Source organism: Marmota marmota, unplaced genomic scaffold, assembly GCF_001458135.2.
Source record: "Marmota marmota marmota unplaced genomic scaffold, marMar, whole genome shotgun sequence".
NCBI lineage: Eukaryota > Metazoa > Chordata > Mammalia > Rodentia > Sciuridae > Marmota > Marmota marmota.
The window spans coordinates 18,145,446-18,160,747 of record NW_025999842.1 but is presented as its reverse complement, the minus strand read 5'-3'; the positions used below and the strand labels follow the sequence as shown (position 1 = coordinate 18,160,747).

At 32.0% G+C, this 15,302-nt stretch overlaps 1 long non-coding RNA gene across 1 annotated transcript in view; it reads right to left on the bottom strand.

Moving 5' to 3' along the window:
- Positions 1-15,302, bottom strand: part of LOC125619139 — a 298,706-nt gene that overhangs the window by 102,871 nt on the left and 180,533 nt on the right. Inside the window, exon 3 of the long non-coding RNA XR_007350661.1 lies at positions 8,081-8,198. This is a non-coding gene — a long non-coding RNA (uncharacterized LOC125619139). The remainder of the gene's footprint in view (positions 1-8,080; positions 8,199-15,302) is intronic.

The following is a 15,302-nucleotide window of genomic DNA, read 5'->3' as shown; positions in this document are numbered from 1 at the left end:
TATATATATATATATATATATATATATATATATATATATATACCAATCAAAAATAAATTAATTAATGAGATAAAAGAAAACAAGTAGAGAAAGGAAAATAAAAGGAGAGAGAAGGGAAGGGAAAGTGGGGACACTGGGGATTAAAATGGAGTAAATTTTATTCCAGGCATGTATGATTTTTGTCAAAATGAATGTAACTATTATGTATAACTATAATTCACTAATTAAAAAACAAAACCAGATGGTAAATGACTTTTTTCCTTAGGATTCCTCTTCCATTGTGAAACAGAACTGATCTTAAAATATTGTGTGGCATAAATGATTATTTAGGTAACTATTTGCCAGAATATCCGTGATAAATTTACAAAATATATTTCAAATATGTATAGTAATTAATCTGTTTTTAAAAAGGCACTAGATGAACACAATATTTTATTTATTTATTTATTTTTATGTGGTGCTGAGGATCGAACCCAGTGCCTCACCATTATACAAAATATGTGTATAAAGATGTGAATTTGGTGTCAACATACCTTATATACAATCAGAGATATGATAAATTGTGGTATAAAGTTGTACTAAGAATTGTAGTGCAAAAATAAATAAATAAATAAATAAATAAAACAAAAAAAATAAGCAAAGTACATATATGAAGACACAGGAAAAAAAAAGGTATTAGAGTTGAAACAGAAGTGGGAATAAGGACTTAGGATGGCCAACTAATGCCCAATTGACAGCTGAAAATAAAGTAATATATTGCTCTCTTGATTAAAAAAAAGTGCAGCCTGAAGATGTAACTGAATTGCTACAATCTCATGATAAAACTTTAACAATGAGACGTTGCTTCTTATGAATGAGCAAATAAATTTGTTTCTTAAGATGGAATCTGCTGTTGAGACTGCTAAGAACATTGTTAAAATAACAATGGATTTAGAAAATTACATAAACTTACTTAATAAAACAAAGCAGATTTTGAGAAGATTGGCTCCAGTTTTGAAAGAAGTGCTACTGTGGGTAAAATGCTACTAAATAGGCTTGCACATTATAGAGAAGTTTTTTTTTTTTTTTTTGTGTGTGTGTGTGTGTAAGGAAAAGTCAATCAGTGCAGGAAATTTCATTGTCTTATTTTAAGAAATTGCCACAACCACCCCAATCTTTAGCAACCACTACTCTAATTAGTCATCAACCATCTACATCCATCAAGGCAATACACTCCACCAGAAAAATACTTGTTTAAGAACCTGATGGTTGTTAGCATTTTTAAGCAATAAAGTATATTTAAATAAGATATATATATATATAATTTTATAGACATAATGTTAGCATGCACCTACTACACTACAGTATAGAATAAACATAACTTTAATATACACCAAGAAACTGAAAATTATGACTTGCTTTATTGTGAAATTTGCTTTACCGAGGTGGTATGGGTGTATACCTGCCATATTTCTGAGGTATTCATATATTTGAATATAGAGCTTTTAAAGACCTTTCAATTGCCTTTAAATATAATTAAGGTTACATGAGTTCATAAGGTAGGGGTATAGGCCCACTGAGAAGAGGCCACAAGAAGACAGTGAGAAGGCAACCATCTGCAAGCCAAAGAGAAAGAGACTTCAGAAGAAACCAATAGTGTCAGCTCCTTGATCTTTAGCATCCAGACTTGAGAATGTGAGAAAATAATTGTTTTTTAAGCCATGTATTCCTAGTATTTTATTACAATAGCCCTAACAGATTAATATAATCACATTCCATATTTCCAAACCAATCTAAAATCATTTTGGCCATATCCTTCTTTCATACACATATAAGATATCAGTGTCTTCATATTAAATGTGTTTGGTTTTACATTTTGGCTTTTAGTCCCACTTTATGCACTCAGATCGAAATTTCTTCATCTTCCTGAGTTTTAGATGTCTCCTATCAGTTCTCTTTTGCATCCCATCTTTGTCTCCTTTATTATTCTTCAATCTGATATCTAAGTCATCTTTCATCAGATGAAGTTGATTGTGTTACTTTCTTTTCTACATAATGTCCTTTAAACATGTAGTCCTTTGGGATTAGATGCAATGAAACTTATCCAGCCATTTCTCCATTGCTCTTTCTCTGGATTCCAACCATACACACACACACAAACACACACACACACCAAAAATAAATCCACCCCAAAATAAGTTGATTATTTCTCTCTTGACTCAATGAGGCCTCTCCAACATGCCTGAGCAGAATAAGTGCACTGTGCTGCCATTAACCTTTTTCCTTTTATCCATAACTCTGTCAAACATTCATAAAATGCAGTGAGTATATTTACATTTCTATCTCACTGGACTGTGAGTCTTTTAAGGACAAGAACAGCAAATAATTTGTATTTTTATTTTGCATATTTAGCAGTGGACCTGACCTTAATGCTTGAAAAATAAATGTTTTGAAAATGAATGTAGAAAACAAATCAATAGTATTCAAGCATAATTCAATTTTTCTTCTAAAAAGTCTTAAAAATTTTATTAATATGAGCCAAGTTCAGATTTCTTAACCAAACATTTGAGATTTCTCTCAGCAAAATATTTTCCCATCTTCATGCTTCTGTTTCCAGTGTTTTCATATCTCGTCCCAATTCACATGTTACTTCCTACTAGCTATAAATGACTTTAATTGTGTCTTCTTAACATAATAGTTTTCTGTCTGGTAATATAGTTATTTATTAGTATATGCCATCATCTATTTTACACTTTAAGCCTGTTAAAGTGAAAATCCATATTTGACTCATCTTTAAAGATTTAATGCCTATCTTGTTCAGATGTAAAACACTCTGGAAAAAGATTTGGCATCTACTTTATGAGTACTTATTGAGGATATGAGTTGCAACAAATATTTTGTCCATAAGTCATCGTGCATATATCACAATCTGTGTACATATAAATATTTATAAATTAAAATATATGCTAATATATTATTTGTGTTATAATATATTCAGAAAACTTTTAACTTTAAAGATGAAAAATTAAATAAAGTATAAATGGAAGTTCTCATACTTTATCCTGTATACTAATGGATCTGATTGGGCAACTTTTGGTGGGATAAGGCCTTCTTTGGAGACTATTAATGTGGACATTATTTTGATTATATTAAAACAAAGGAATTAATAGTAGCCTCTACTTGTACTAGTCATCTAATGTTATTAAGAAACTTGCACCCATCATGATTTAATTGCCATGTTAGAGAACATCAATCCATTTTAGGTAGGAAAAAAATCTGGTCTGCTATCATGTTATTTACTGAATGCCCACCATATGTCACACACTGTGCCAGATACTTTGTCTTCACAATCTCATGTAATCCTATAAACAATCTTGTGAAGTAGTAATCACTATACTTACTTCACAGATTTCAGAAATATTTTCAAGCAGACTTTCAGAATGATTAAAGTGTTAATAATTGGCCCATTCTGGAGTTACCCAAAATTTGAATCTACATTTGTCTATGCATAAATGCTATATTTTTCCCGATATAGCAGGTCATAGCAACTTTTTTTTAAAGTTCAAATGTTTTTAATCTAAAAGCCATTTTAAAATGATTTGACATAAATGTAAGTTCATCAGTTGTAACAAATATACCATTTTGGTTAGGCAAGTTGATAACAGGAGAGGCCACTCTTGTGATGGAAGAGGGGGCATGTGGGAAATCTTTGTGTCTTCCACTGGATTTAGCTTTGTCCTACACTCCACTAAAAAACAAAATATATTTTTAAAAGATCAAACATTTCCTTCTCTTCTGAAGTGCACAGCTAAACTCTTGGCATTGTCCTTACTTTGGCCTTCTTACCTCTTCTGTGACAGTCTACACAAGCACCTTGACAAAAAGAAAAGGAGACTTGACACACAAATATTGAACTCCAAGAGTACTGGAGTTTCCTGATACCCTTCTACTGATGAAATTTCATATTATCATCTCACTTTTACTGTATCTGCTCTATTTTTTAACAGGTTTAATAAAATATGTACAGATTCAACACCTCTTTTTGGCAAAATTAATTTTAAAATAAAAAATTAAATCAAAAAAGTAGATTACCTTAACTTCTTAAAAATTATGTTATCATAACTATTCTTTTCATTGCCTTCTGAATTTTTAAATACACTAAAACACATTTTAAAAATTTTCTCTACTTAATCTAATAAAAATAAGCCATCTTCTTTTTAGCTTTCACTCTCTCTTCTATATCACTTACAATAGATATTATGGGGGAATACTTCTCATGTTTATAAAAGTCTAGTACAAGATCTTAAAACTCTTTATCATTAGAACAGTACTTCAGAAAACATGGCATTGTCAAAATATTTTTCAAATTCTTTTAAGATCTATTTTTAGCACAAACTTAGGCAGACACAGCATTAAATTTACATACAAATCTTTATAAATACAATGATATTTAAAAGTTTGATAAGATTCCCCAAGAAATGCATCTTTAAAAATATTCTATGACAAAAAAGTAAAAAACATTACCTTATCAGAATTCTGCAAGTGCCTAACTAAAGAATACCATGATTGTCTTCAGGTAATTTTATGAAAATAAAATTATTCTTTCACTGAGAATAATAATATGATAGAATCGAACATTAAACATTAATTTTAAAGTTTTGAATATATTAGTTACTGATTTATTAAAATGGTGAAATTAGTCCATATAAACAATTTTCTCCTCAAATTTGAGAACATTATATTCTGTAGTATTGCTGTGATAAATTTTGGCAAATAATGGTAAATAATTTGGGTTTCAATTCTATTGAAAAATAGTTTTAATTATCTTCATAAAAATTTGCTCAAATCTCAAAAATTATTTGGTAGATTTATAATTCCCCATTCACTGATAGTTGTCTTTTATTGATGCTGTCTCAGAAACACAATTTAGAAAATTGAGAGAATTCAGTTATTTACATTTTACTAAAAGTGCTTTTTATTTTAAAATGTTTTGTTTTTTTAATTAGTACTTGGAAAGGATTGCTGTCTCCCATATCTATTCTTCCCTCTTCTAGGATGAGAACCTTCAAATGTGAACAGAGCACACAAGTACAATGTTCTGGCTGTGTCTGCAAGGGAACAGCCAAGCACACTAGACTTCCATTCTTTTTCTTTCCTCCCAGGTGGCATGCCAAAGAGGTGGTGAGCAGTTAGTTACATTCATATATGCATTCCAAAATTTGTTCATTAAATAAACGCTTATTTGGTATAAAAAATGCCAAATGTCTTTCCCTGATTTGCAATGTAGAGGTGAATAAGATATAGTTTTATATTTAAACATATAATTCTAGTTGAGACCACATACAAATTTTCAAGCATTCATTCATTTATTCATTCATTTATTCATTTATTCATCCACCAGTTCACTCATTCAAACGGCAGTGTAGCCACAGTGTGTTATGGGAATTCAGAGGAAAAGTGACCTAATTCACTTTAAAAAAAGATCTCATCTTAGAATACAGTGCAAAAGCAAATTTGGGAAAATAAGAAAGAATTAGTCAAGACAGAGTGTTGAGGTGCTAGGGTTGTAGCTCAGTGGTACAGCGCTTGTCTCACATGTGTGAGGCACTGGGTTCAATCCTCAGCACCACATAAAAAATAAATAGATAAATAAAATAAAGATATTGTGTCCTTCTACAATTAAAGAGTATTTTAAAAAAGAAAGAGTGTTGAGCAGGTAAAAGCAAAGAGTATTTATGAGAGGAATCATGCCCATTTGTATTCCTTTGGGATTTGTTCTATTTGGTATAGAGATTGTATCTAGGAACAAAACAGCCAGCATTGAAACAAGTCAACAAAGGAAGATTATGAATGGCTCAAAAATATACCATGTTAGAGATTCCAATTTTAACCATTGAGGGTTTTATCTGGATAGTTACAAGTATATAACTGATGATTCAAGTAAGAAAGCAACTGAAAGTTTCTATTACATTAAAAGAGTAAGTAAAGTTGGGGAAGGGGAATGAACAGCAGGGATAAGTGGGAGGTTATCACAAAACTGTATTGTCCCAGGTGGTTGAAGAGTACATGAGTACAAAAAGGAATATGAGAATGAACTAACATTTTAGGAAATTTGGCAGTGAATAAAAAAGAGAGAAAACCTGATAGCTGAGTGAAACCATTAAAAAGTAGCAATCAGCACAAGGTTTCTAATTTCCCTGGTAAGGCATCACAACCCACCTGACGTGCTTAATAACCAAATAAATTTGGTTATTTTGATTGGAGGATAGATTCTGCAATATAGCATAGGTCTGGTATTATGAATATGTTTCAGAAAGAACATCCAATCATAAACTGTAAATTTTTTAATTTTGTATTTGGCTTCTCTTGATACACAAATGAATCTTTTCCATACTGGAAGATATACCATAGAATGGTACTACCTGAAAATAATAATATTGAAAAGAATACTAATATTAATATGACTCAGTTTGACCTCTCATCTCTGATTTATACCAGTGTGATATATTGCTCAGCACAGCACTTTAATACCTAAAAAGACAACTAAACCTGAGTGGCTTTCTCTTCTCTGACTCCTTTCTTTCTCTTAGCTCCCACCCCCTATTTTTCTCAGTAAACTGTGGCCTGAAAATGAAATTGGCCTATAACCCATTTTTGTATGTCTCAAAACTATGAATTTTTCTACATTCTTAGAGAACTAAAACTAATATATACACACATATATATATTATATATATATCAGGCCTACAGTGACCCAACAATGCCTTAAATATTTATTATCTTAATTTTTACAAAAAAATCTTAGCAACTGCTTCACTTCCGTGGTAAAGAATCAACTCTTTACCAACATTTTTTATGATCCTAATTAACTCTAGTTCACTAGCTTCTGATTATTTCAGCTCTAAGTAACTGAAGCACTCCTGAAATTTTTCTTCTGGAGTTCTTTGTTTGTTTCTTTGAAGTGTCAGATTTAGTCACATATATCACTTGAAGTTTTGTCAATTCATGTTTCATTTTTAAAAGATGATTGAAACCACAGAAAACTGAACTGAACATCTTCCAACATGGGTATTTAGCTTATTTCAGACTGTAGGCTTGGTAATTGCCAATGATTGTCATAAAGAAAGAACTGCCAACAAAATTTCTCATTTTTCACCTTATTAGGTTCATTAAAATGATTAAATTCACTTAACATTTTTCTCCTTCCACAACAATGGACCTCTACAACACAATATCATCTATAATCCTATGAAGAGCCAAGCATATGGATATAACAAGGTTTTTAATTTCTCTCCAGTATTATCACCAAGTCATCATCACATTTCAAATATGTCCTTTCCAAATCCTCAGTGGTACCTTTCTTCTAAATTTTTTAAAAAATTATGTACACTAGTCAGGCATGATGATGTGTGACTATATTACCAATCTGGGGAGGCTGAGGCAAGAGAATTACAAATTCAAGTTCAGCCACAGCAACTTAGAAAGATCTTGTCTCAAAATTTAAAAATAAATAAAATGTGGCTCAATAGTGAAGCACTCCTGGATTCAATCCCCAGTATTGAAAAAAATAAAAATATTTACACTAAAAAATCATGTTCTTTTCTGAGATCTTTTCATTATCATTGTTTTCTACAAATTACAGGGTAGTGATTCTGAAATGTCCAATACAACAAGCATTACAAAATAGTTTGTTATAGAATGCTTCAACATCCACTGAACACATAAAGATATAAGCTCTTTCATTATTAATGTAAAATAGAATATATTCTGAGTTGTTCAAGAACAAAAACTTCAAGGCTGAATGGCAACAACATTTCTATGTAATGAATCTGTTTACACAGAATAAATTTAAATGTCTTAGGTTTTTACTGGTATCTTTTATGGACTAAATCAAACCCTAAGGATGTAATCAAATTAAAAGGATTAGTGCTCATTAATATACTGCAAGTAATATTTCATCAAACCTTTCCTAATTCTCTCTCAGCAAAACCAATAGATAAAAGCAGGCAGTGCATAAAAGTGTCTGTCTACTGCATTAAAACATGACGAAAATAATATTTCTTAACATTGCCAAAGAACCATCTATTTCTGAAGATCATACCAGTTCTCATTGCATAGGCCAGTAAGGGTCATTAAACACCAATGGGTCTCTGAGTCCTTCTTCAGAGTCAATGACATTGTAGACTTCACTCAGGATCTCATTTTCCTCTACACAAGGTCTGCAGGGCAAAGAAGGCAAATGAACTATGAAAAACATAATCACTGCTTTTACTGTTGCTTTTTTTGTCATAAAAATTCCATTTATTTAAATTCCATTAAAAAGCACATTTGGCTGCCGAGAGCATAAATACACACTTTTATTATACTTAGAATTTTTCATTTTTAGAAAAATCTGACATTCGTTTAGATAAAAATGTTAAAATATTTTCAAACTACCTGTTTTTGCTAACCACTTTCTCTGTGTTTGTTTCATACAATAAATGCAAGAAAACAAGTGATTTTGAATGTAATTCCAAAGCTCTGTATATATTTCCCATTAGAAGTTATCAATTTACAATAATCATTATCCTTACTATGTCATGTGCCTGCCACTTATGACTTTTCCCAATATACATCTCTTAGGAGACTGATTTAAATTACTTGAGCTGTAGAGGAAAACATTTTTTAAAAATCTCATTTTTCTAATTGCTCTAATGTATTTAATAAATCATTAATCAAGCAACAGTGCTAGATTCATGAAGGCTTTTCAACATAATATTCTCCTAAATACAAATCTGTGATTAAAACATTCACAACTATCTGTGCACTTGGGGGATTACCAAAACCACATATTGGGAAAAATGATCAAGCAATAACATTAATGATGCATCTTTATTAAAAATAAGCTTAGTAAAATGGCAGGTAAGAGTAATATTATCATAGTTAAAATAATTCTTATATGTAAATATACCTAACATTTATAAGCCCAAATTATAAATTTATTAATATGAATTATGTATAATTTCAGTATAACCCCAGACCTATGCATATGGGGGTTTGGAATTTATTTGCCAATTTAATTCCATAATATTTAAGAGGTATAGCCAAGTAAAGCCTTTACAAAAGGAAACATGTCCTGGAATATTCTCTGCAGCATCATTTGCACAAATGAAAAACTAGAAACAATTTCAATGGATATTGATATAAAATTGCTTTAAAATCACACTGTATTCACAAAATGAAATACTGTTTAGCAATAAAGGCAAATAAACTTGATCTACATGTATCAATTGGATCCATTCCAACCAACTCAAATAGGGTAACCAGGAAGCAAAAAGCTATATGTATTATTGTATCATTTATTGAAAGTTTTAATCATCCTAAAACAATTTTACAAATTGTTTTTAAATGATGCATATTTCATATATTAATCTAAAATATATAAGAGATCATTCTGAAGAAGACAAGGAGGGGAATGGTTTTAGGGAGGGGAATAGAGAAGTTCAACTTTGTACAAATATGTATGTATACATGTTATGTATATATGTTATGTATATTTTGAGTATGTTGTATGACAAAACATGTGCACAAAAGCAGTGTGGTCTAGTTGTTATATGAGACAAACATGGTCTGTCTTCATTGGTCCTTTGTTGTTTACTTTTTTACAGTATCCTACCACCATTAGTTACAAAGCCCACTGGAAACAAAGCCATATTTTTACAAATCCTATTATTTCAAATACAGTCCAAATAAGCAGAGATTTAGCCATTTAGAGCCTACCTGATTTTCATATTCTGTAAACCTGAAGCTATCGTCTGCTAACCCTAGGCCTATAAATAAGACACCAATATTCTGCTCCTTTTTAGAGCCTTCTGACCCAGACTTTCCATCTTTCAATGAGACACCTCATCTGGACTCATAGCACCCCTGTCTGGTCCTCCTTTCTCAACCACAAACATTATCTTTGGAAAGTTTCCTGCTGTGAGAAAATTTTCTCCAAGTACAAACCCACTGAAGCACCACCAACTAAAGCTTCTTGTATGCCACTGCTACCTCACATGCATGTCTTCTTCCCTTGTAAGCCCCCCAATTCCTGAAACTCAATATGCCAGTGAAAAGAATTAGTAAAACAGAATAGAGGTCAAAAGACCTGAATTCTAGGTTGGGCTCTCTGCTTTGGATTTTTAAGTGGTCAAAATTATATTAATCCGGCTAAAATTTCCAGTCATTATCAAGAAAAGGAGCTTATTTCCATAAGAATGGTTATCTATTATGAGTTATCAGAAAAAAATTTTGGATGCCCATATAAATAAATGATAGGCTATCCAAGAAGAATGCCGCATAATATTCACAGGGTGTCTGGAGACCCTCCCAACCCATTTTCCTTGCATTGTGAAGCCCTCCACCCTATATCATTGTAAGGACCACAGTTCCTACAAAACATCATAGGGATAGCATTTGAAATGTGTATAATAATAATTTTAAGTATGAGAGGAAAAAAGCAAGTTTTATTAAAGAATTTAATTTAAAAATAGTAAGCAATGACAACATAAATAGAATAAAAGAAAGCATGAAGCAGTAAAGTAATAAAAGTTAATAAGAAGTTATCAATTGTTAAAATATGAAATGAAAAAATATTTATGCATTGAAAATATGTTTATCATTATTCCATTGTTTATTTCACTTGTATGTTAATATAAGCAATAAACATTTGTGGAAGAGTACTTAAAAAATGTGAAAATGGAATTTGGATTAAGAATATTTTCTTATGACCCTTTGTACTATCTAATATTTTTTTTATTTTCAGAATGTACAACTTTGAAAAAATTTAACACAAAATGAATGTCAAACTATCCCAGATTTTCAATGTTATTTGGAAATCTAGGTGTTTAAATAAAATTTCCACTTTATTCAAAACCATTCAATAGACTGTCCAGTAGGCTGTATTTGTTCCAATGTCACAAATTTTGGCTCTTTATTTTAAAATTCTTCTTCAAACCTTGGAATTCAGAATTCAGGAATCCAGAGGTGGTTTTATTTTTATTTATTTATTTATTTATTTATTTATTTATTTATTTATTTATTTATTTTTTGGTGTACCCCTGTGGTCTCAGTTTTGGCCAGAGAGATATCAAAGTCACCAAGAATAATTTGGAGGTTGCCAAGGACTTGTGTAAAAGATTTTTCAAGTCTGACTGAGAACTCTGACATTTAGAAATAGATAAGGAGACGTGAATATTTAAAATCATGTGTGTTTGAAAAGAAAAAATTCAGGAATCCTAAAATAGGTTGCTTTCTCTCAAAATTTGATGAAAGTTAACACTGTAATGCATGAAATCTGAAAATCCCTAGGTTTTGTTTAATTCACAATAGAGTAATTTTTTCAGACATATAATATAAATACTTAACTCTTCAGTTTTACATCTCATCCATCTATTGCCTTAGCACTGCTATTGAAAGAGTCTCTAAATGTTTTTCTGAACCTAGATTTCTTAGCCTTTTTAAAAAATATACTGTTATGTTTTAGCTTATTTGCTAAGTTGTAATATTTTCATATCCTTCTCCATGACTGATGCCTGAATACCCAGTACCCAGAGCTACAGTGAGTCTACATGGGTGATGCTGAGATGCAATGAACAACATGTGCCCTCCTCATCCTGTAACTACCTGAAGAACACCTGCTGTCATCAGATATGACTTAAGTGATTCAGGCTTACAGTATTGCATCAGAACGATTATGGTTCTTATAACGGAAGAAAATTGTATGAAAGCTACATCTTCTCTGTTGGATTCAAATTCACAGAACTGCATAGCTGAGATGCAGAGTCCTAAATAGGATGTCTTATAGGAAAATGCCAAGCTGGCTCTGAGTGATGATTTCTTATCAATTTTTGAAAATATTAATGTGAACCACTGCATCATTATCTATTATTCTTCTGCCAGATATCTTATTAAAAAAGCTACATTTTTGAAACTAGTTCATTACAACAAATTCTACCAGCTTTCTTTAATCATGATTGTGAACACAAACACACACACACACACGAACACCTATTTCACAGTTAAATGAAGATATCAAAAATTTAAAAATAACTTAACACATACATACTTTTTATTTTCTAACAAGTTTATTTTACTTTTTTGGAGAAAGTAAATGTGACAGANTATATATATATATATATATATATATATATATATTAATTGGCCCAGAAACTATCTTTGAGTCATCCATAAGAAATAGTCTGCTATACAGAATGAATTCCCAGCCATAATACAGCTAGAGGTTTGGAAATCTTGCCAAGAACAAGTTGGTAAAGGAAGCCGACTAACCAAATTCATAAAGTTTCCAGGCCAGTAATAAGTGTATGGTTAAAAACCACTACACTACCTCACCTGAGCCCTATTTTCAATTTCTCTTCTATGCCAATCTCATAACATACTTTGGAAAATATTTTACTTTGAAGAAATCAAACTTACTAAACTATCCACCTGAAGGTGTATACTGATTTGCATTCAAGCACCTATATCCTACCATAAGATACTGTTAGACATTTCTTTTTAATTAAAGAAACACACAAATATTCTCCACTTTGAAAAAAAGAAAATACATATCATCTGAAATAATATTTTTATTCTTTCTCATTACAGTTGCAAAAGCAAATAATTTGTAAATCTATATTCTAGACCAGTGATCAAAAGTTGTTTTTTTTTTTTTTCTATAAATGTCAGGTAGTAAATAAGTTAGTCTTTTAGGGGACTTTAAAATCTTTATCAAAATTATTCAGTTCTGCCATTGTAGCATGAAAGCAACTACAGAAAATAATAAGAAAATGGACTTATTCCAATAAAACTTCACTAAAACAGATGCAGAAAAAATTTGAAATTTGTCCTTTGGACCGCAGTTCACTGATCCCAGTGCTATTCTGTAGCATGCTTTTATCAGTGACACAGCTTATAAATAACAAATGAACATCTCTAAGTATAAAAGAACAAAAGTATTCATTTCCTATTAAGTTATATATACAATTCTCTATTAAACTATGGGGTTAAATTCCAGAGAAAAAGTGAAAATTAGCATGAATTAAATAATTACTGTTCTTTCCTGTAGTTCTGTTTTAGGTCTTCCCATCACATTCAAATCTTGTTGTTTAGTACTGCAGAAAGCCTAACATTGCCAAGGGCAGCACAGCAGACAATTGAGTTCTCTGCTAGACAAACTAGATATTGATTTGACAGTCAAAAATGGATGTTTTAAGTGAGCACCCTTAAAAAGTGAGTTTTTAATGAAAGATTAGTTCATGCAGGTGAAAGTTACTTTTTCAAAACTTAAGGTCCAAAGAAGCAGCTCTCTCAAAGAGATTTCTAGAATGCATCAGATATTGGCTTAACTCCACAAAACCATAGCACTGCCTTTATTTAATTACCACCCCATGAAGCATACTGACAGCTCCAATGCAGTGCTTAGTAAGCATTTTAACTTAGACAGCTTGAAGATGTACAGTAGTACTAAAATTACAATATGCACCATGACTTGTTCTGTCATCCAACTTTGGGAATGCAGCTTACTTGTCTCTATAATGAGCTATCTGATGTTCGATCCATTTTACTTGTGGCAAACAGGAGTAAATGTTGGCATATTAGTGAGATGCGAATAAAAATATTCTTCTTTTGCATGAAGCTTTAAGCAACAAGAAGTCACCATACATAATTTACTCACACTTGTACTTTGATTTGAAATAGCATACGTTTAAAACTTTTCAGCACAAATTAAAAATTACCCAAGGCAATGCTTCCTAAAGTTTTTCTCACTATCAAGAGATCTGATTAATGTATTGATTAGTATTTATACAAAAAGAAATGTATCATATGTCATTAGAACACAAAATCATTTAGTTCTTTAACTCTGTTTTAGGACACATGTCCCTCACAAGCTAAGTTTGCTTCATGAAATATTAAGGTATTAGGTTGTACAGTTGTGAATCTTGCAGTATATACAAACTAATAATATGAAAAGTACTTACTATTTAAATAATTAAAATTATTGCTTTACAGGAGGGAGGGGGAACCAGGGATTTAAAACAGGGGCACTTAACCACTGAGCAATATCCCACAGCCCTTTTAATATTTTATTATTTTGAGACATGGATTCACTAAGTTGATTAAGGCCTCACTAAATTGCTGAGGTTGACTTTGAATTTATAATCCTCCAATCTTAGCCTCGGGAGTTGTTGGGATTACAGGCATGCACCACTGCACCTGGGTACTAAATATTTTTGTACATGTAGAAACTAGGATGACATAGATAAAATAAGCAGACTCAAATCAAGATGGCAGAATAGAAGAGGTTACTTTCCAAGCTGCTCCATGATGTGAGACCAGGAAAGCAGACAGAGAGCTTCTCTTTGAGGTGAGTAAGAGAAATCTTACTGGTATTTAATGCCAGACTCTCAGAACAGTCTATGGACTCAAAAGGTTGGATAAAATAAAATTTAAAAATTTTAAAAAGAAAGGAAAAAACCACCACTAGTGGTGATAGCAGCTAATGCAGATCTACCACAGGCAAATTGGAAAGGGGAACTAAGAAAACCTGCATTTCAGATGGCACCATGGCATGTCTTGAAATGGCGAAATCAGTGGTCAGGACATTGTTAAACTGATCTTGTGGGTGAAATACATTAAATTCTCATGTGGGAAAGATGCTACGCCAAGAAACTGCCAAGACAGCCACCATTATTACCTGCTGCCCTATGGAAGCCTGTGGGTAGGGGTCCAAACCCAGATACCTATACCTGTGTAATTTCAGCTGAGTCCCAAAATGTAATCAGGCAGAAGTCCACCACATGACCCAGAGTAGCACTAGAAAACCAGGTGAAATTTACACTTTGAGTCTCCGAATTCTCAGGACTGCTGATGAGGACCAGGAACTTAATCAGGTGTGTGTGGGGGGTGGGGGTGCTGTGAACCATGTTTTTGGGGACTGAGCCCAGAAGGCTGAGATATGTGAGCCATGGATGGTGAAATGGGAGAAGGACTGGGTTCACCACCACATGAGTGGAGCACAGAGGATACTCCAGGGATGCACATTCCCAGCGGGATCAGAATCAACTGGGCTCTAGAATTGTGCTGATTTAAAAGCTTCAGACCAAATGTCATTCAACAAATACTAAGGACACAAACTCCACTTCTAGGAGTTCTGCCTTTGGGAACTTCTCTTACAGAATTCTACTATAACCCCTCACTGTGAATGGAGTAGACAATACTCACCAGCCTTCCCCACCTCATGCTGCTTAGCAGGGAAGCCGAGAACAGGCAATTGACTAGCTTCCAAAAAAAAAAAAAAAAAA